General features: G+C 33.7%; 1 protein-coding gene across 1 annotated transcript in view; it reads right to left on the bottom strand.

Annotated features, from left to right (window-relative positions):
- Positions 1 to 17220, bottom strand: part of LOC114325310 (coiled-coil domain-containing protein CG32809-like) — an 837016-nt gene extending 819796 nt beyond the window's left edge. The window contains exon 1 of the mRNA XM_050653062.1: positions 17059 to 17220. The gene's annotated coding sequence lies outside the window, so the exon portion shown is untranslated. The remainder of the gene's footprint in view (positions 1 to 17058) is intronic.
- Positions 17221 to 20631: the final 3411 nt, after the last annotated feature.

Below are 20631 nucleotides of genomic sequence, written 5' to 3'. Positions count from 1 at the left end.
AGTTCGTTAATGGGGGCCGGAAAGAAAAATCTATCTTTAAAAATACTCGAAATTGTCAGATTAAGATAAGGTAAGTTAACTATGTACATGTAAAAGAGTGTATATTTCAAAAAACTGGCGATTTGAGCGAGAAAAAAAAATTGTTTTACAAAAAAAAGCAAATATTTTGCGAAATGAACGTCAAATCGAAAAACTAAAAACTACATGTTCCATATTTTTCAAAAATCTACCAAACCAAACATAACCCACCACTGATAGGGGTGGGCGGTAAATTTAAAATTTTAATTACAAATGCCGCGATATTTCGCAAAATAAACATCAGATCGAAAAACTGAAAAATAAATGTATCCTATATTTTTAAAAAAATCTATCGAGTGGTACCAAACACGACCCCCCACGGAAGTGGGGTGGGGGGTTACTTTAAAATCTTAAATAGGAGTCCCAAATTTGTATTACAAATTTGGATGCTCGTAAAAATAAGCAACTTTTATTCGAAACACTTTTTCGAATTATGGATAGATGGCGCTATAATCGAAAAAAACGATTGTTGGAAATGGAAAATTAATTTAAAAAATGACAAGTCCCCACTGAAATGGAAAATTTTACTTAACTTTTTTGGCTTTAGGACCTAATAATCACAACCCAATAGGTCCCCACAGCGCTCGAGTGACTGCACATTTAGCATACTTTGCTCCCCTACCATAATCAGTAATCATAAATTGTCAGTTTTAGACTATCCAGTCATGGCTTACGCAAAATTTGGAAAGTTTTAGACCCGTAATTAATAATTTGCTCTGAAAAATGAAAATATCTCGAAAACTAATAAATTTAGACATAGGGAATGTTTTATAAAAATTAAAGTAGATACGTAGTATGGTATAGTTAGACCCAAACCCTGACATCCAAAGTGAAAGTTATCCTCCAACACCAAATTGTTCTATATGGTCCACATAATGTTCAGAAAAAAGTCACACCATTTTGAGCGTCGGGTTTGGGGGGAAGAGGGGGGAGAAATCTGCAAATTCGTAGTTTTCTACGTTATTCGTCAATATTTCTAAAACTAAGCGGTTTAGCATGAACAACCCTCTACACAAAATTGTTCTACATTAAACTTGAAATAAAAAAGGCCCTATGCATAACCCTTCTAAAATGAACGGTTCCAAAGTTACGGAGGTAGTATAGTATAATAATTATATTGGTCCAAAAAAAGGCCTAACCCAGACATCCAAAGTAAAAGTTTTCCTTCAACACCAAATTGTTCTATGTGGTCCACATATTGTTCAGTAAAAAGTTACACCATTTTGAGCGTCCGGTTTAGGGGGGAGATAGGGGAGAATTCGGTAAATTAGTAGTTTTTTTTTAAGTTTTTCGTCAATATTTCTAAAACTATGCTTTAGCGTAAGGAATGTTTTATAGAAAAATATTCTACATAAAATTTAAAACAAAAAAGGTTCATACATAATTGTTATAAAATCAACGGTTCCAGAGTTACGGAGGGTGAAAAGTGGAGGTTTTCGATACTTTTTATATTCACCGATTTCTCCGCCCTCTCCCCCCCAAACCCGACGCTCAAAATGGTGTGACTTTTTTCTGAACATTATGTGGACCATATAGAACAATTTGGTGTTGGAAGATAACTTTCACTTTGGATGTCTGGGTTTTTGGTATAGTTATATCATAAATATTGCCCAAAAAATATAAAAAGTATCGAAAACCTAGACTTTTCACCCTCCGTAACTCTGGAACCATTGATTTTATAACAATTATGTATAGAACATTTTTTGTTTTAAATTTTATGTAGAACATTTTTGTATATAATATTCCTTACGCTAAAGCATAGTTTTAGAAATATTGACGAAAAACTTAAAAAATTTACTAATTTACCGGCTTCTCTCCCACCTCCCTCCCAAACCGGACGCTCAAAATGGTGTAACTTTTTACTGAACAATATGTGGACCATATAGAATATTTTGGTGTTGGAGGAAAACTTTTACTTTGGATGTTTGGGTTAGGCCTTTTTTGGACCAGTTATACTATACTACCTCCGTAACTTTGGAACCATTCCTTTTAGAAAGATTATGCATAGGCCCTTTTTTATTTTAAATTGAATGTAGAACAATTTTGTATAGAGGGTTGTTCATGCTAAACCGCATAGTTTTAGAAATATTGGCGAAAAACTTAAAAAGCTACGAATTTACCGATTTCTCCCCCCTCTCCCCCCCAAACCCGACGCTCAAAATGGTGTGACTTTTTTCTGGACATTGTGTGGACCATATAGAACAATTTGGTGTTGAAGGATAACTTTCACTTTGGATGTCTGGGTTATGCCATCTCTTGGATCAACTATACTATACTAACGGTAATGATACTTTTCGATAGTAATATAAAATACAGGGCGTTCCTTTTAAAATTACTGAGAAAATAATGTACTTACTTGCGTTTTGACTCACCCTGTATACAATATAAAGAAAATAGCAATATCAATCCTTTATGAAAATTTTGACAATAAATAAAAAATATGGCATCAATAATTCATTGCTTTTCTGCTTATTTTTATTTATACAGTGAGTTGAACTTGTTACGATTTTCATATAAAATTGGTTATAATTTTGTAAGTACCATGTACAACCGTTGCATAACATAACAAACCTTTATATTTTTGTAATGGAGAAGTTAAGATCATTTCGAGTATAAAATAAAATATAGGGTGTTCCATTAAAAAAAAAAGCTTAAGTTTGATCTGCCACTATGTTATCGAACATATCTGCCACTATGTAACATTCTAATTAATTTTGAAATGTGAATCTCCAAGTTGTCGACAACTTGGTAAATACCAGGTCATAATAATTATGACCTGGTATTATTGGATTATTTAAATAAGGAAATCTTCATATAATTGGTTTTGAGAATTTTGAAACTGGCCGTTAGTACAGGTGGCCGATTTTGACAGGTGACCGAATACACAGGTTTTACTGCATTTACATGGCCTATAAAGAATCTACTGATTTTTTAAAGCAAAACTACTGAAAAAGTAAAAACTGATCTGGCAACCCTGATAATTTTGTATATTGACGTCTATAAGCGTAAGCGTTAAATTGTCATAAGAAATGTTTCATTTATTGTTTACGTGCTTTGTGTGGTAAAAAAGGACTTTTCATTTAGGTATGTAGTTGAAGAAACGTGTTAATTAAGAGATTTTTATTCGTTTTTCTCAAGTGAGTTGTAAGTTAGTTTAATGCAATAGTTCTTGTGATAGTTCTTCTTGAAAACGGTTTGAGGTTTATGTGTTTTGTTTTGGTGAATATTTTCTGTTAATGAACTAATTATTATGTGTTATCAAGTTTAGTTAAATTAATTTGTTAATAAATTATTTATTAGTTTATATATTGTTTCAGTTTTGACACATTAAGTATACCTTAGCCTATAAGCTAAATTTAAAATAGTTAAATGAAAAATTGCAATACCAACAATAGCCATAAGAATAATATTTATTATTTTCTATTTTTAAAACCATAAAATGAAAAATAATCTAAAAAAACGACATAAAAACTACGTTTTTTATATCACCTATTTAAAACGCGACAAAAATGACGTCAGTTATGGTGGGACATATTCACGTCACTTTCGACGTCCACAAAACGTGACAAACTGACGTGGTTTGGTGATAATCATGACGTCTTTTCAACGTTTTGTAAACGTTATTTGGTTGCCTGGGATGCATCGCTCTTAAGGGCGTGATTACTCTTGGGCTTGCAGTTTACCTTAATCACTATCGACACGCACGCCATCTTTCCTCGTTAGGGGTCGTTAAAGGCATGTCGTGCTGGTATACTATTTTAACAAAATTACCAACCAGTCGGTACCTTTTAATTCAGTTCAGTCTTCCTAACAGCCTCTCTGGTGAAGACACTTGAATTAATTGAAGCGAAACGAAACTGTCTATGTTTATTTTAAAATTAGCTTATTGTAAAGGAGATTTGCAATTTACAAGAAAGGTTCTGCTACCATAGATGATCCTGCAAATCACCATCTCCTTCAAGATACTCATTTGATCAAATGTAGGTGGATTCTAATATGCAATTACCAGAGAACGGCAGTTCTCGCCAGCGGCGCACACCTACACCCCCTACACGTGACACTATTATATATACCTACACGAAATTTTCGATTTTCTAAATCTGACTGAATTGAAAATTGGGCCAACTCCCATCTTAAAGTTCAGGAAAAGACTCACCCATTCATGTGTCAACCATCCATTTTGGTCCAAGGGTGTGGATTTTACGGCCCTTTCTATTTAGGGTCTGTTTTTCGTTCTCGTCCCCAAAACTCCCAAAAACTTCGAAAATTTAACTCCGACCTTTGCGGCTTCTAATAAAAGCGATCATTACCTTTCCAACGCATGTCTAATTTTAAAAATCGGTTATATCGTTCAAAAGTTACCGAGCTCAGAAATATGAGTCAATTTTTATTCAAAAAAGAGAAAATGTAGATATTATATGTATGTATGTATGTGTGTGGAAAAGTTAAACCGACCTGAATTTTTTTTCTGTGTTTGAAGAGGGGGTGAGGGCCGATTCAGAACCGGTGTAGTTTGTGAGTTTTGATTACCCATAAGCCAGCTATAGGACTTGGTACGTACAAAACGGCATATTTTTTGGCGGTATATATCTTCGGTCCAAGAAGAGACAGGAGAACAGTAAATCAATAGCGTTGAGTTAAGCTTTCTAATGGTGTCTAAGCTGTCAGGATCAGACATACACACAGCTCAGTATAGCCGAAAAACTAAAAAACTAAACTTTGAAAATTTTGGTTTTTCGACATTTACTCAAAATTCCAACCTACGAATTACGCCAATAACTGAGCGTTTGTAGAAGGACTCTAGGCTAATCTAACGGTGTATACCTTATACCCAGGAAAATTCGAATTTTTAAGTTATAGGCTTCATAAATATGATCAAATCTATTACTTATGGGAAAACGGTTTTTCAAGCTCAATAATTCCTGTAATAGCTTCAGTTATCATACTTGACCTTAGATGCATAAGATACTACTTGTCAATACGTTTCAAACGCATGTTTAGTAAACAAAATCGGTTAAGCCATTTAGAAGTTATTAAGCTACAAAAGTATAATGAAATTAACGATTATTCCCTAAATGGTTTATGTGGTTGTAGTAGTTAAGACGCTAATTTAATCTGGCAACGGGCAATCCGAGTTAATTTACCAACCATCCCAAAATTTTTTTCAATCTATTTCGAATAGAAAATAAATCTAGTGTACATTCGATGGACACTAGATCATTCGGGAGATAATGCGACAAAGGCGACCATTTATAAAGCTTAACGTGTAATCGAGAAACATTACATTCAACTTTATATATTCAATTTATAAATAACTTTGAAAAACTCCTGATACAAGAATAAAAAACCGCTAAACGCCGTAAAAATGAGTGGCGCATACAATATTCCAGCTACAAAAGATCTGATATGAATATTACGTGGCTCGAAAATATATTTTCATTTTGATGCAAAACAAAATTCTAGTTTTATTTTAAAAGATTTCTTCATAATATTTGCTAAATTTGAAGTAAACGCGCCACAAAAGAGTTTCAAAATTCAAACTGTATCAAAGTTACTCTTTTGTGGAGCGTTTTATTTCAAATTGCAGTTACTTCATTTCGCGCCCCATAATATTCATATCAGATCTTTTGTAGCTGGAATATTGTATGCGCCACTCATTTTTACGGCGTTTATCGGTTTTTTATTCTTGTATGGAAATACACTATAAAGTAATACAAAGTATTACAAGGTATATATTAAAGAAAACTTTGTCTACAGTGGACATGTACATTTTAGTCAATGTGTATCTTAAAGGATATTTATGGTAGCAGAGCCTTTCTTGTAACTGATATGTAAGTTCTAACTCTGCTTTATAAGAAGTTAATTTTAGTTTTAATTTTAATTTTACTCTATATTGATCAATGACTGATTCTAGTGCAATTTTCATCAAATTGGTTACAACCGGATGGTACTAATGTCTCAATATACTGCGCGGCATAAGTTAGGGATATAAAAAATATATGCTCATTTTCATATAACAACTGAAAACACTGAAAACCTGACTATAACAACTGAAAAAGAACTAAAATTGTGAATTTTGTCATAAAATTTGGTATGTGGGGTTATAATAATATTTGGAACAACTTTTCCAAATAACTTTTATCGATATCTGTAACGCGAAGCAAATCGAATCGCATATCGAAAATTCACCCCGTTTGTGGATTCGCAGTAGACCGCGTTTAAAATTTAAAGTTCAGTTGACTATTTTAAAAATTGTGAACCATCACCCTGTATGACTGTGCAAAATTTCAAATCTGTATATATTTTTATAGCCGAAATTTTTATAGCCGTATAGGGGTGTCGTCATTTTAAATGCAACACACTGTGTCTTATCAATTTGATAATTTATTGCAACTAATATAGTCATATTTTTTATAGATTCAAAATATACAATCAAAGTACTGACTAATGCACTAATTTTATCATAAAAAGTTCAAATTGATTGCATTGAAGTATTGAACCAATTATTAATGTGTATTAATAAATAATGTGTATTAATAATGTGTATATAATTATGTGTAATAATATAATATAATATAATATACAGAGTGAGTTTTATGTATGGAAACCCTCAATTATCTCCGAAATGGCTTGCACGATTTTTATGGATTGTGGTAGGTTGGGGTTTCCTAATGTGGCCGATATTATAGTAATACATTGTTGTCAGATCACGGTTGGGGAGCACGGAAGGAGCCTCCACGCAAGTGATATTATAAGAACAAAATGTCACTGGCGCTCCCTGGAAACGCCCCTCGGGCGGTCAATCCTTCCACCACTGGATCCGAACAAACAAACGCGAATCAACGGCTCTTCTCAGAGCCTATATTGACAATGATGACCATAAACATTGAGGGTATTACTTGTAATAAACAGGAAATTTTATCTGAACTGTGTCAAATCCACAGATGTGATATATTATGCATACAAGAGACTAACCGCGACATATCAGCAAATAGACCTAGTGTTGAGGGAATGCAGCTTATCATTGAACATCCAAGTGCAAAGCACGGAAGCGCCATCTTCGTGAAAAGAGATATTCATGTAACATCAGCTCAAAAAACATGCTACAATGACATTGAAAATCTGACCGTCGAAATAGGAGCCTGCACAGTTACATCTGTGTATAAACCACCCTGGAGAGACTTTGTTTTCTTGCCTCCAAAAAATTTCGCTTCTCAAAAAACCAGATTCATTCTCGGAGATTTTAATAGTCATAATGTTCATTGGGGCTACGATTCAACTGATAAAAATGGAGATCTTGTGGAATCGTGGGCTCAACAAAACAACCTGGCACTGCTGCATGACCCAAAACTGCCATATTCATTCCAAAGCAAAATATGGAAGAAAGGTTACAACCCTGATCTCACCTTCATCAGCATGTCTTTAGAGGACCGTTGCGTCGAAATATATATAAGCCTATACCAAAGACACAACACAGAGATTCAATTTGGAAGATTTAAAAGAGAGTTATTTAAATATCTGGTCATTGTAGAACCATATACTGTGGTGGAATACCTGGAGTATTAGTTGTTTTTTGTTTTTGTAACATGTAATGTCTAATTTTTATTTTTAATTTTAATTTTAACTATGATAAAAATTGTTCTATGTACTTTAGATTTATACAATCTCTTTTCTTTTTACTTTTACATTTACTTGACGTTATTTGCTCAAATATGTAAAAATTTTATGCAAATAAAAATTATTCTATTCTATTCTATTCTATTCAGGCCCGTGGGAATATCCGTATACAGCGCTATAAAAGCTCCCAAAATCCCTTTCAAACGAAGGTTTAATTTCAAAAAGGCGAACTGGGAAAAATATACTGATGAATTGGAAACACAAGTGAAAAATATAGTCCCGATCCCCAAAAACTATGATGCGTTTATCAAACTTGTAAAACGAACCTCATGTAAACACATACCCAGAGGATGTCAACAACATTACATATCTGGTCTGAACGATGAAGCAAAAGACATTATGACAAAGTACACCGAAGAATATAGTAAAGACCCATTTAGCGAAGTTACGGCAGAGATAGGGGAGAGACTGCAGCAAATACTAAGCGCCTCCAGACAAGAACGGTGGAGCGAGACTTTAAGTAAAATGGATATGACGCACAGTAGTAAGCAGGCTTGGAATATGATCAAAAAACTTAATGGTGATCCCACAGAGGTGAAAGAGCCATGTGCAATAACGCCAAATCAGATACCTCACCAACTGCTTCTGAATGGCAAAACAAACAATCGTTGCAAAACGCCAAAGATTATAAGAACTCAAGACCAGGCAAAAACGCTCTTGCGAAACCCATTTACCATCGAAGAGCTTAAAAATGGTATTGACTGTATGAAAAATGGAAAATCCCCTGGAGTGGACGAAATCCTAACAGAGCAGATAAAACACTTCGGGCAAAAAGCGAGGCAATGGGTGCTCGATCTATTTAACATCTGTCGCTCTACCTACCAGATTCCACAAATGTGGCGTAAATCAAAAGTAGTAGCCCTTCTGAAACCTGGTAAAGACCCTGAACTACCGAATAGCTACCGTCCGATATCTCTTCTATGTCATTTATATAAATTGTATGAACGCCTCATTTTGAACCGCATCCAGGAGACATTAGATGCAAAACTAATCCCACAACAAGCAGGCTTCAGACCAGGTAAATCATGCACAGCCAAGTGCTGAACCTAACAGAGCACATAGAGGAGGGAATTGAGCAGAGGGAGATAGTGGGAGTAGCCTTGATAGACCTCACAGCGGCCTACGATACGATAAACCACAGAACCTTGCTAACTAAGATCTATAACACTGTGCTTGACTATGACCTGGTAAATATCATTAGATCACTGTTATGTAATAGACGCTTCTACGTTGTGCAAAATGGAAAGAAGGGCAGATGGAGAACCCAAAAAATAACCTACCTCAAGGAAGCGTTCTGGCGCCGTCCCTATTTAACATCTACACCAATGACCAACCAATGCACTCTCAGACTGAGAGTTTTGTGTACGCTGACGACCTTGGTATCGCCGTAAAGGGGAAAACACTCACACAAGTAGAGTCGACAATGAAAGAGGCTTTAAACATGATGTCAACTTACTACAAACAAAACTCATTAAAGCCAATCCCTACTAAAACCCAAGTATGTGCATTCCACCTCAACAACCATCTGGCGCATGTAAAACTGAATGTTTCCTGGGAGGGACAACGCTTGGAACATACTGATAGGCCCAAATATCTTGGAGTGATACTAGACCGTTCACTAACGTATAAATTCCACTGTCAGAGCACAAGACAAAAGGTTTCTACGAGAAACAACCTTCTCCGGAAACTCGTAGGGAGCATGTGGGGTGCAAACCCCCAGGTCTTAAAGACAACAGCTGAGGCCTTATGTTTCTCAGCAGGGGAATATGCTTGTCCCGTCTGGGGTAGATCTAGACACGCCCAACAAGTCACCACGGCGTTAAATGAAACATGTAGAATAATTACCGGTTGTATGAAGCCTACCCCTCTACCATTACTGTACCGGGCAGCTGGATTCGCATCACCAGACGACCGTAGATGCACCTCACAATATGTGGAGAAGTTCAGGCAAACTTTCGATGAAAGGCACCAATTATACGGGTGTTTGATGAACCGCCAGGAATCAGCCGACTTAAATTAAGGAAAAGGTTTATGAGAAATGTCAGCGTCGAACCACCCGAACTGTTCCCCCTACATCCAGAACGATCTAATGGAATGAACCTGGACTGGAGAACCTGGCGGACACTCAACCGAATACGCACAGGTGTTGCCCCTGTAAAACAGAACCTTATTAAATGGGGCATCAAGATAGATAACGACGCACTTTGTGAGTGTGGGGAAATACAGAGCGTGGAGCATGTGAGAGTATGCAGACTTTGCCCATCACAGTGTACCATCGATGATTTATGGCTCGCAAATACAAAGGGTGTAGACGTAGTCCGATATTGGGCAGAAAAACTGTAGTCGGATCCAGACACGAAAAAGTAAAGAAAGTAAGTGTTGTCAGATCTTCCGTTTTTCTGAAAATCTAATTAACTTTGTTATTTCAAATAGAACACCCTGTATATTTTTTGCGTTTTGACGTCCTTAAGAAATACTGATTATTTTCCATGTTTTATTCCCTATACCTAAAGGCCATAATTTCGGAGTTATTGCTACATTTATTTAAAAAAACTTTTTAAACAAATTATAAAAATCAATTTTTTCGGCCTGCGTAGAGATTATTTTAAGTTCTTTGGACCATTGGGAACAAAAAAGTTCTCTTGTAATTTTTCTCTAAAGTTAATCGTTTTCGAGTTATAAATAATTTAAAACTGAAAAGAAATCTAATAATTAGGTACGATTTTCAAGGTTAAAAAACGCAAATCAAAAACATTATTTTTGAAACTGCCAAGTATAGAAATTCAAGCTAAAGCCTTATTTTTTATTTTATCAGTTACTAATAAGTAATTTGAGCTTGTTTCATTCTAAAATATTATTTTTTAGTTGTTAATGCAGCCCGATCGCCCGTCCTCTCATATGCGCTTCATTAACATTTATTAAAAGCAATGTTTTAGAATAAATCGTGCCAAAAAATTTTATAGCGAGCCCCTGGAAGAAGGGTTTGGGTACTCCGCAGTTTCAAAAATAATGTTTTTATTTTTGTTTTTGAACCTTCAAAATCGTCATTATTCGATTTTTTTCAGTTTTAAATTGTTTATAACTCGAAAACGATTAACTTTAGAGAAAAATTACAAAAGACCTTTTTTGTTCCCAATGATTCAAAGAACGTAAAATAATGTCTACACGGGCCGAAAAAATTGATTTTTATAATTTCTTTAAATTTTTTTTAAGAAATGTAGCAATAACTCTGAAACTATGGCACTTAGGTATAGAGAATATAACATAAAACACAATCAGCATATCTTAAGGACTTCGAAACGCAAAAAGTATACAGGGTGTTCTTTTTGAAATAAGAAAGTTCATTAGATTTCCAGAAAAACGGAAAATCTGACAACAATGTAATTATCACTGTAATTTCGGCTGCATTAGAAAACCCCTACCCACCAAAACCTATGAAAAACGTTCAAGTCGTTTCCGAGATACTTGAAGGGTTTTATACATAAAACTCACTCTATTTATTATAATAATTATAATAATATTATATTAATAGGCATTAATTGGTTCAATATTTCAATGCAATTAATTTGAACTTTTTATGATAAAATTAGTGAATTAGTCAGCATTCTCATTGTATATTTTGAATCTATACAAAATACGACTATATTAGTTGCAATAAATTATCGAATTGATAAGATACAGTGTGTCGCATTTAAGATGAAGACACCCCTATGTTTCGGCTATCAAAATATATACAGATTTGAAATTTTGCACAGTCATACAGGTTGATGGTTCACAATTTTTAAAATAGTCAACTGAACTTTAAATTTTAAACGCGGCCTACTGCGTATCCCCAAACAGGGTGAATCTTCGATATGCGATTCGATTTGCTTCGCGTTACAGATATCGATAAAAGTTTTGAAAATTTCAAAAATTTCTCCTGGCTCATTTTTCATTACAAAAATCTGAAAAAAATTAGGTTGTTTTGTATTCAAAAGATACAACCTCTTGAATTTTTTCAGATTTTTTAAAGGAAAATTGCGCTCACAAAAAAATAAAACATAAAAATTCTTCTTTTCTCGATTTAAGACGTTTTAGGACCTCTGGGAAGCTAAAAATTTGCATGATGGCATAATTTTATATCCTTTATCGAAAACATAAGTAGCGGGGCTGATCGGTGCGGGGGCATTTTTGACCATCTTATCCGGCTATAGCCTTTACCTATAAAACACATAAAAACATCATGTATACAGAGAAAATAGTGAAAGGTCAGGCGAGCATGCAGGGAATTTCCCAAAAGAGAGATGCAGAAATGTACCTATAAAACACATACCGTGATACCGTGATACTTATAGAGTTATCAATCTCTAAATTAAGATAAACGCTGACGCCCATCGAACGAGCTATGTTAGGAGATTCTCTAAATGCAAATACGAAATGAGTACGAAGGTGGAGGATGTAATTGGAAGAACTGCGACGAAAGGAGCTCGGTAGACCACGTGGCACGATAAGATAACGAAAGATAAACGAAAATCATTATACATTGGAGGCCATGCGAACAAAGTCGTAGAAGAGGAAGGCCACAAAAACGGTGACGTTACAATAAAGCAAAAGTAGGGAGAAACTAGCACTAAATATTACCAAACAAATGGAGGGGAGAACTCAATGTGAGGCTTTTCTCCAGGAATGGATGCAAATAGACTGAAGAAGAGGAAGAAGAAGAATAAGAAGAAAAAGAAGAAGACGATCTAACAAAATGTCAATTACTTCTCCTATCTCCTCAACGATACAAAACAGCAAGTTCGTTTCATTTGTATACCAACATAATATACTACTCTGTAAAGCAACCAAAAAGTTAATCGTCACGCCCGCGCCCTTGAGGCAATAAAAGTTGTATCTTTAGTGTTAGTAAATACAGTGTTGGAAAGTGCTAAGTAAATGGGGAATTTAACAGAATCACAGAATAGAAAAAATTCATGTTGTGAGATAATCACTGGCCGCTGGTTATTTGTTAAAATGGCTTATTTACGCATTTGATACAGCAGACTAACTTATCTAAAGTTAACCGTTTTCGAGTTATAAACAATTTAAAACTGAAAAAAATCGATTAATGACGATTTTGAAGGTTCAAAAACAAAAATAAAAACATTATTTTTGAAACTGCGGAGTACCCAAACCCTTCTTCCAGGGGCTCGCTATAAAATTTTTTGGCACGATTTATTCTAAAACATTGCTTTTAATAAATGTTAATGAAGCGCATATGAGAGGACGGGCGATCGGGCTGCATTAACAACTAAAAAATAATATTTTAGAATGAAACAAGCTCAAATTACTTATTAGTAACTGATAAAATAAAAAATAAGGCTTTAGCTTGAATTTCTATACTTGGCAGTTTCAAAAATAATGTTTTTGATTTGCGTTTTTTAACCTTGAAAATCGTACCTAATTATTAGATTTCTTTTCAGTTTTAAATTATTTATAACTCGAAAACGATTAACTTTAGAGAAAAATTACAAGAGAACTTTTTTGTTCCCAATGGTCCAAAGAACTTAAAATAATCTCTACGCAGGCCGAAAAAATTGATTTTTATAATTTGTTTAAAAAGTTTTTTTAAATAAATGTAGCAATAACTCCGAAATTATGGCCTTTAGGTATAGGGAATAAAACATGGAAAATAATCAGTATTTCTTAAGGACGTCAAAACGCAAGAAATATACAGGGTGTTCCATTTGAAATAACAAAGATTAGATTTTCAGAAAAACGGAAGATCTGACAACACTTACTTTCTTTACTTTTTCGTGTCTGGATCCGACTACAGTTTTTCTGCCCAATATCGGACTACGTCTACACCCTTTGTATTTGCGAGCCATAAATCATCGATGGTACACTGTGATGGGCAAAGTCTGCATACTCTCACATGCTCCACGCTCTGTATTTCCCCACACTCACAAAGTGCGTCGTTATCTATCTTGATGCCCCATTTAATAAGGTTCTGTTTTACAGGGGCAACACCTGTGCGTATTCGGTTGAGTGTCCGCCAGGTTCTCCAGTCCAGGTTCATTCCATTAGATCGTTCTGGATGTAGGGGGAACAGTTCGGGTGGTTCGACGCTGACATTTCTCATAAACCTTTTCCTTAATTTAAGTCGGCTGATTCCTGGCGGTTCATCAAACACCCGTATAATTGGTGCCTTTCATCGAAAGTTTGCCTGAACTTGTTCGTACCTGTACGAACAGACCTAATATAATTAACTTATTTCTAAAGCAAATCGCCATTTAAGTAACTATTGTAACTGTGGTCAATCATTAATAAGTATTTTGATAGATTGCCTTAAATATACTAATGAAAAACAAAGACACTCAATATCCGACAATTCAAAAGAAGTGTTTATTACAAGAAGAATCTAATAATTGTAATTTATATTATTCTAAAGAAATACTACAAAAAATTGAGATCAAGAAAGCGGTAAGGTAGGTCTGTATCTTGTCTCCAATTATCTTTAATATATTCTCAGAAGAAGTACTTAAGACAGAGCTGGAGGAAAGCACAGAAGGCATAAAAATAAATGGAGAAATAATTATTAACATAAGGTATGCTGATGACACTGTGATTCTAGCGAGTATAGCATGGAGGAACTGAGTTGCCTAATAAGTAAGATACAAAAAACAAGTGCACAATACGGACTCAAACTAACATCACCAAAACCAAATGGATGTTAGTAGGCAAAGAACTACAACGACCAAGACATCTTATGTTAGACAATCAAAGAAATTAACAAGTGGATTCGTAGATCAAATTAGGAACAACAGTTAATTCAAGTTGGGATCAAGCAAAGAAAATACGTATACAAATAGAAAAGGCAAGAGCGTCGTTCACTAGCATGAAGAAAATTTTCACCACTAACAGCATCACCCTACCTCTCAAAATCCGACTTCTGAAATGTTATGTATTCCCGGTTGTTATATAGAATGGAGGCGTGGATAATGACCGCAACATTAATGAAAAAAGTAGAGGCCTTCGAAATGTGGGCTTACGGACATATATTACGTACTTATATCCTGGACCGAGCACGTGACCAACGAGGTAGTGATGTTGAAAAAGAATCTATTCGTTATAAAATACTCGTTACTTACAAATACCGAAAGTAACGATTACTATACAGATAGGCAAATCGTTAATTTGATTACTCTGATTACTTCGTTACTTCGTACCAATCGTATCAGAGCGAGTACCTATTTGAGTATTGTATCTACAATCGGTTGATATCGGAATCGGACCGGTATTCCACTACAGAGTTTTACAGGATTACAGGGCGCTGAGAAGTAGCTGAAACAGAGGGAGGTATATCATTTAACAGAGCATAAAGCATGCACCCAGAAACAGACGTCTATACGATTTGTCGAGATAGATAATAATTCACAGATGTTCGTTTCTTTAAAAATAACAGTGTAGCTAACACATTAGATTTTAATAATAAATACACACTATTCTTATCAGGTCTAGAGAAAAAGGAACCCTTAATATACTGATTTTGACATGTTTATGTACTTTTGGATGCATTTTATACTGCAATTATGCATTTCCACCCATTTTTCTATTGAAAACTTTTTCCCGTTTCACTATTTCCCTAAAAATAATTTATTTCTTCCTAAATGCATTGGTCTGTGCATTTTATTATTATGATCCAGAAATCTAAAATAATATCTGCCCGGGCCAAAAAACTTAGCAGAATTTATAAAAAAAATTATTTTTATTAATTATTAATTAGTCTGGACAAAATTATATCGGACACCCCTTTTTTTTTAATAATTGTTAACATAACAGATTACATATCATTTAATTTCTTATACTTATACGAAATAATGAGAAATGCGATTCTCGACATGATTACCGGTACTCAAATACAAAAGTAATCATAGTAATCAAAGTATCCTACTAATACTAATACAAAATATGTACTAAGAAATGAGATTCTCGATATGGTATGATTACCTGTACTCAAATATAAAAGTAATCAAAGTAACGAATACTGTAAATGATTACTTTATACAAAAGTAACGATTTGTAACGAATACTCGAAAGTAACTATAATCAACATCACTACAACGAGGAGGTACTACGCCAGATAGGTAAAGAGAGGGAGAGAGAGGTAGGAATAGGAATAACTATAAAGAAAAGAAAGTTGGAATGCTTGGATTACGTTATGAGGGACAATAAATATAGAGTACTACAGCTAATCACCCAAGGAAAAATAGACAGCAGAAGGGGTGCAGAGAGGGGGAGACACTCGTGGCTCCAAAACTTGCGGCAATGGTTCGGATTGTCATTTGCCAAACTATTGAGATCTGCCCTAACCAAAGTCAGAATAGCCATGTTAATTGCCAATGTTAGGCACATGAAGAAGAAAATAAAATGTATATAATTTCGATGTTTTAGAGGTCATGGTATTAAATCAAAGAAAGTTTTACTTCAGCTTCTCAAAGACACAAGATTATTCTAAAAAATTTAATTTCACTTGAGCTCACTGTAATACTCAATTTTTAATTAACTTATTAACTAAAATATATTACTCATAATAACTCTGAGTAGTTGATGCATTTAAAAATAATAAAAATCATCCGGTTTTCATTTTGATTTTATTTATATAAATTCTGCTACGCCCACTCTAGTATTTTAAATTAAAGTTCACTGCTACTTGGGTTAGTTAAACATCTTACACATTTAGTTTCAAACAAATATTAAAAATCATCTCCTATTTTAAATCTAATAGTAACAAATAGCGAAAAAATCAAGTCATGGCCAAAATTCATTTGAACAGGGTAAAATAACGAACATGCTAATTTACATGGATTCAATGACACATGATGAAGTTTTTTATGATTTTAGAACTTAAATTATTTTTATAGTTTCACTAACTTTTGTGTTATTTTGATTAATAAAATTTGTATACATTAGTTATTCATTTTTAGCTTAAAATCTAATTACTCTGTGTTTCTTAAAAATTTGTAGTTTAATTATCCGATTTTTATTTATTTGTGACTGTTAAAAAATAACCTCAACTAGTACGTGCACTTAAATTTTCTATCAATGATGTTTACTACAATATCAATACGTTTCATTTACTTGGTTGATTTTGACAAGATGACCCAAATCTTTAGAGTTTATAGGTTTTTTTATATTCTTTATTTACATCCATCCCTATTCCGGGAGGCTTGGAAGAAATGTACCTATAAAACACATAAAAACATCATGTACACAGAGAAAATAGTGAAAGGTCAGGCGAGCATGCAGGGAATTTCCCAAAAGAGAGAAAAGGGTACTTACAAAAGACGCGAATCGGGTAGAGACTACTACTGGGGTTATTTACAAGCACAACACTACTACAAAAAAGTAAAAATTCTATCTAAACCGAGAAATGAAAGAATGTCATCAATGGAGGTATGAAAAGTGACGGTCTTTGCGATTCGCTACCGCCTACTAGATCGGGTAACTCAGCATCCCGACTCCTGAGAGTATGACGTAACGCGTGCAGGAAGGATAATCGATAGTAGCGCTGTTGGCAGCTTACGGCAGCTGCAAGAACTACGTAGGGTGAACGCCCTTACGAACCCTCTTGCGTATCACGCCCTTGTGCAGGTCTGGAAATTCTATATTTTAGATATACAGGGCATAACTTCTTTTTATCTTAAAAATTATTCCATACTTACTGTAAATGTCGAAAAAGGTAAATTATTCTTTACAACTTGATAATATTATTTACAATATTTTAAGCTATGCACGAGTATACATTAGTGAAAATCTTCATGTGGGGGAAATAATTATCAACAAGTTGTTCATATCAGCGAAGAGATGTAAAAATTGTACACAGGTCCTATTAAACATGAGGGAAAAATTATCTATAACATAAACAGATCTTAGAATTAATAATAGTCGTGAAAGAAAAACTCAAATTATAAGTGCATTATAGACATAATCTAATCTTATAAAATCGTAATGCGACAAGTCACGTAGTCTGTCCGGTATTGTTTCGATATGTAAATATTGAATGATATTTAATAAACGTCATTTTATTTTAACCAGTTACAAGAAAACTCGAAGAGGTAACACAAGGTTATTTATTATTGTTAAAAATCATAAAAGGACGCGTTTCGGTTTTTACAAGCCATCATCAGCTTACACCTGACCGGCTCACATGATGGTTCCTCTACATGCTGAAGTTCTTCAAGATTTTACAATACAATAAGAACAAAATGCTATAAATAGCTACATATTAATGATGAAGTGTGTGCATCTCTATACTATATAATGTAAACTAGCTGATTCTTCCTGTTTTCTGGTCAGTCCGTTGTCTTCTATGTCCTGTATTTAAGCTGATGATGGCTTGTAAAAGCCGAAACGCGTCCTTTTATGATTTTTAACAATAATAAATAACCTTGTGATACCTCTTCGAGTTTTTTTGTAACTGGTTACCTCGAGACCACATTTGAGTAATATGGATATTTCTCCTCATTTTATTTTGTTAAGTATATCTTTTTTATATCAGCTCTAGAATGACTAAATCAAATTAGTTAATTTCGATTTTCAAACATTTGTAGAAGGAAATTTAAAAGGTGAGGAAATGTGAGAAATGTGAGAAAGGTGGGAAAATGAAAAGGGGGCTCAGCCCCCCTCTGTTTATGAGCTTTCGAAGTGATATAGCTTCGATTTTTGAGCTGATCCCCAAACAACCCTTTAATTGATTTAACTTAAGAGAAATATGCTGAGAAAAATTAAAATATATCGTATCGCGGATATAATTCGTATAGCTTATACAGGGTGTCCATAAACTCTACCGACAAACAAAAACAGGGGAGCTAGAGTTCTTTGAAAATGGCGTCTTGTAACTATTTTTTCTTAAATACCTCCAGAATCCGTCTAGTTGGAAAAACGAAAATTGGTACGTAGTTCAGAGAAATAAGGAAAAAAATATCCTGTTGATGACACAACCCCCTTCAGGCCAAAACCAAATTTTTTGAATAGCAAGGACATCTATAATAATAACTTACATGTTTCCTGCAGCCGATTTTGATGATATACATAGTTATAAACAAATGAAAATAAAAAAACGGTAAATTTTCGCTTTTTTCGTCTATTACTAAAAAATTAGGCATTTTAAACAAATTTGAGAGTAGGAATCTCATAAACCGTATAAAAAACTTCAATTGGGCGTTCGCTGAATATGTCTATCCTTATTGGTTGCTTATAAAATTGCAAAATAAATCATAAATTTTGAGTTATTATAAATATTCATAACTTATGTAAAAAATTAACTTAGAAACTTCTTATTAGAAGGAATGCTGAGACTTATGGTGCTTAAATCATATCCTAAGTTTTAAAGCAATTGGTCAAATAGTTTAAAAGTTATTTAATTTGTTTATCCCAAATTAATTTTTTTGCAACACTAAGTCAGAAAATGATGAAGCAACAGTAATACTTTGCATAGTTTATGAAAGAAGAAAATTTACAGTATTAATTTAATTTAAAAAAATGACATAAAATGATTATAAATATTGCAAAATTATTTTGCAAAAGCATTGTGAATTAAAAATGGGGGGGCTAACTTTTTCCTTAATTGTCCTAGGATAGTTGTTTTCCTTCTAAATGTGTATAAAAATTCGGTCTTTCTAAATATGAAAAAATTATTTTTCTGCGGGTAACGGTTAAAATGTTATTCTAATTGTTTATAAATAAGCAAAAAAATCGACATGTTTTTGCAAACTAATTTTACACTGTTTAAAATTATTTTTTGTCATTTATTTTTAATTAAGGTAATATTATAAATTTTCTTCTTTCATAAACTGTCCGAAGATAAACCTCATAATTTTCTGACTTAAAGTGTTGCAAAAAAAAGAATTTGGGATAAACAAATTAAATAACTTTTAAACTATTTGACCAATTGCTTTGAAATTTAATATATAATTTAATTACAATAAGTCTCAACAATTCGTGTATTAAGAAGGTTCTAAGTTAATTTTTACATAAGTTATGAATATTTATATAAACTCAAAATTTATGATTTCTTTTGCAATTTTCTAAGCAACCAATAAGGATGGACATACTCAATGAACGCCATATTGAAGTTTATTATACGATTTATGAATTTCTTACTCTCAAATTTGTTTAAAGTGCTTAACTTTTTGGTAATAGACGAAAAAATCGAAAATTTGCCGTTTTTTGATCTTCATTTGTTTATAACTATGTATATCATCAAAATCAGCTGCAGGAAACATATAGGTTAATAATATAGATGTCCATACTACTCAAAAATTTGGTTTCGGCCTGGAGGGGGATGTGTCACGAGAAAAATCTTATTTCTCTGGACTAACGCATATTATTTATCTTCCAGAAAAGGCAGTCAGATAATTAAATATTAGAATGAATGGAACTATTTTTAATAGATCGACGCAAACTCTCGCATTCGCTGACGTTATAGTTATAGTGGGCAGAAGTATGAGAGACATGGTGCAGTGTTTTACAAGGCTTACGGACGCGGCACGTGAATTAGGACTTGTGGTAAACGAGGAAAAAACCAAATATATGTTGGTCTCTAAAAACTCCCGAAATATCGAACAGAGAATTCAATTTAACAACCATACGTTTGAGCAAGTCAAGGAATTCACATATCTTGGATCGCTAGCAAACTCCATAAACACGACAAGCGACGAAATAAAAAGACGCATAGCAATAGCAAACAGAACTATACACGGTCTCCAGAAACATTTAAAAAATAAAAATATAAAACGTGCAGTAAAGCTCAATATATACAAGACTTTAATAAGACCTGTTTTGATATATGGGGCTGAAACGTGGACCTTAACTCAAAATGATGAGACTTTTTGGTATTTTTGAGAGAAAAAT

Source organism: Diabrotica virgifera, chromosome 6, assembly GCF_917563875.1.
Source record: "Diabrotica virgifera virgifera chromosome 6, PGI_DIABVI_V3a".
Taxonomy (NCBI): domain Eukaryota; kingdom Metazoa; phylum Arthropoda; class Insecta; order Coleoptera; family Chrysomelidae; genus Diabrotica; species Diabrotica virgifera.
The sequence above is the reverse complement of the archived record's forward strand: the minus strand, read 5'-3'. Positions and strand labels throughout refer to the sequence as shown.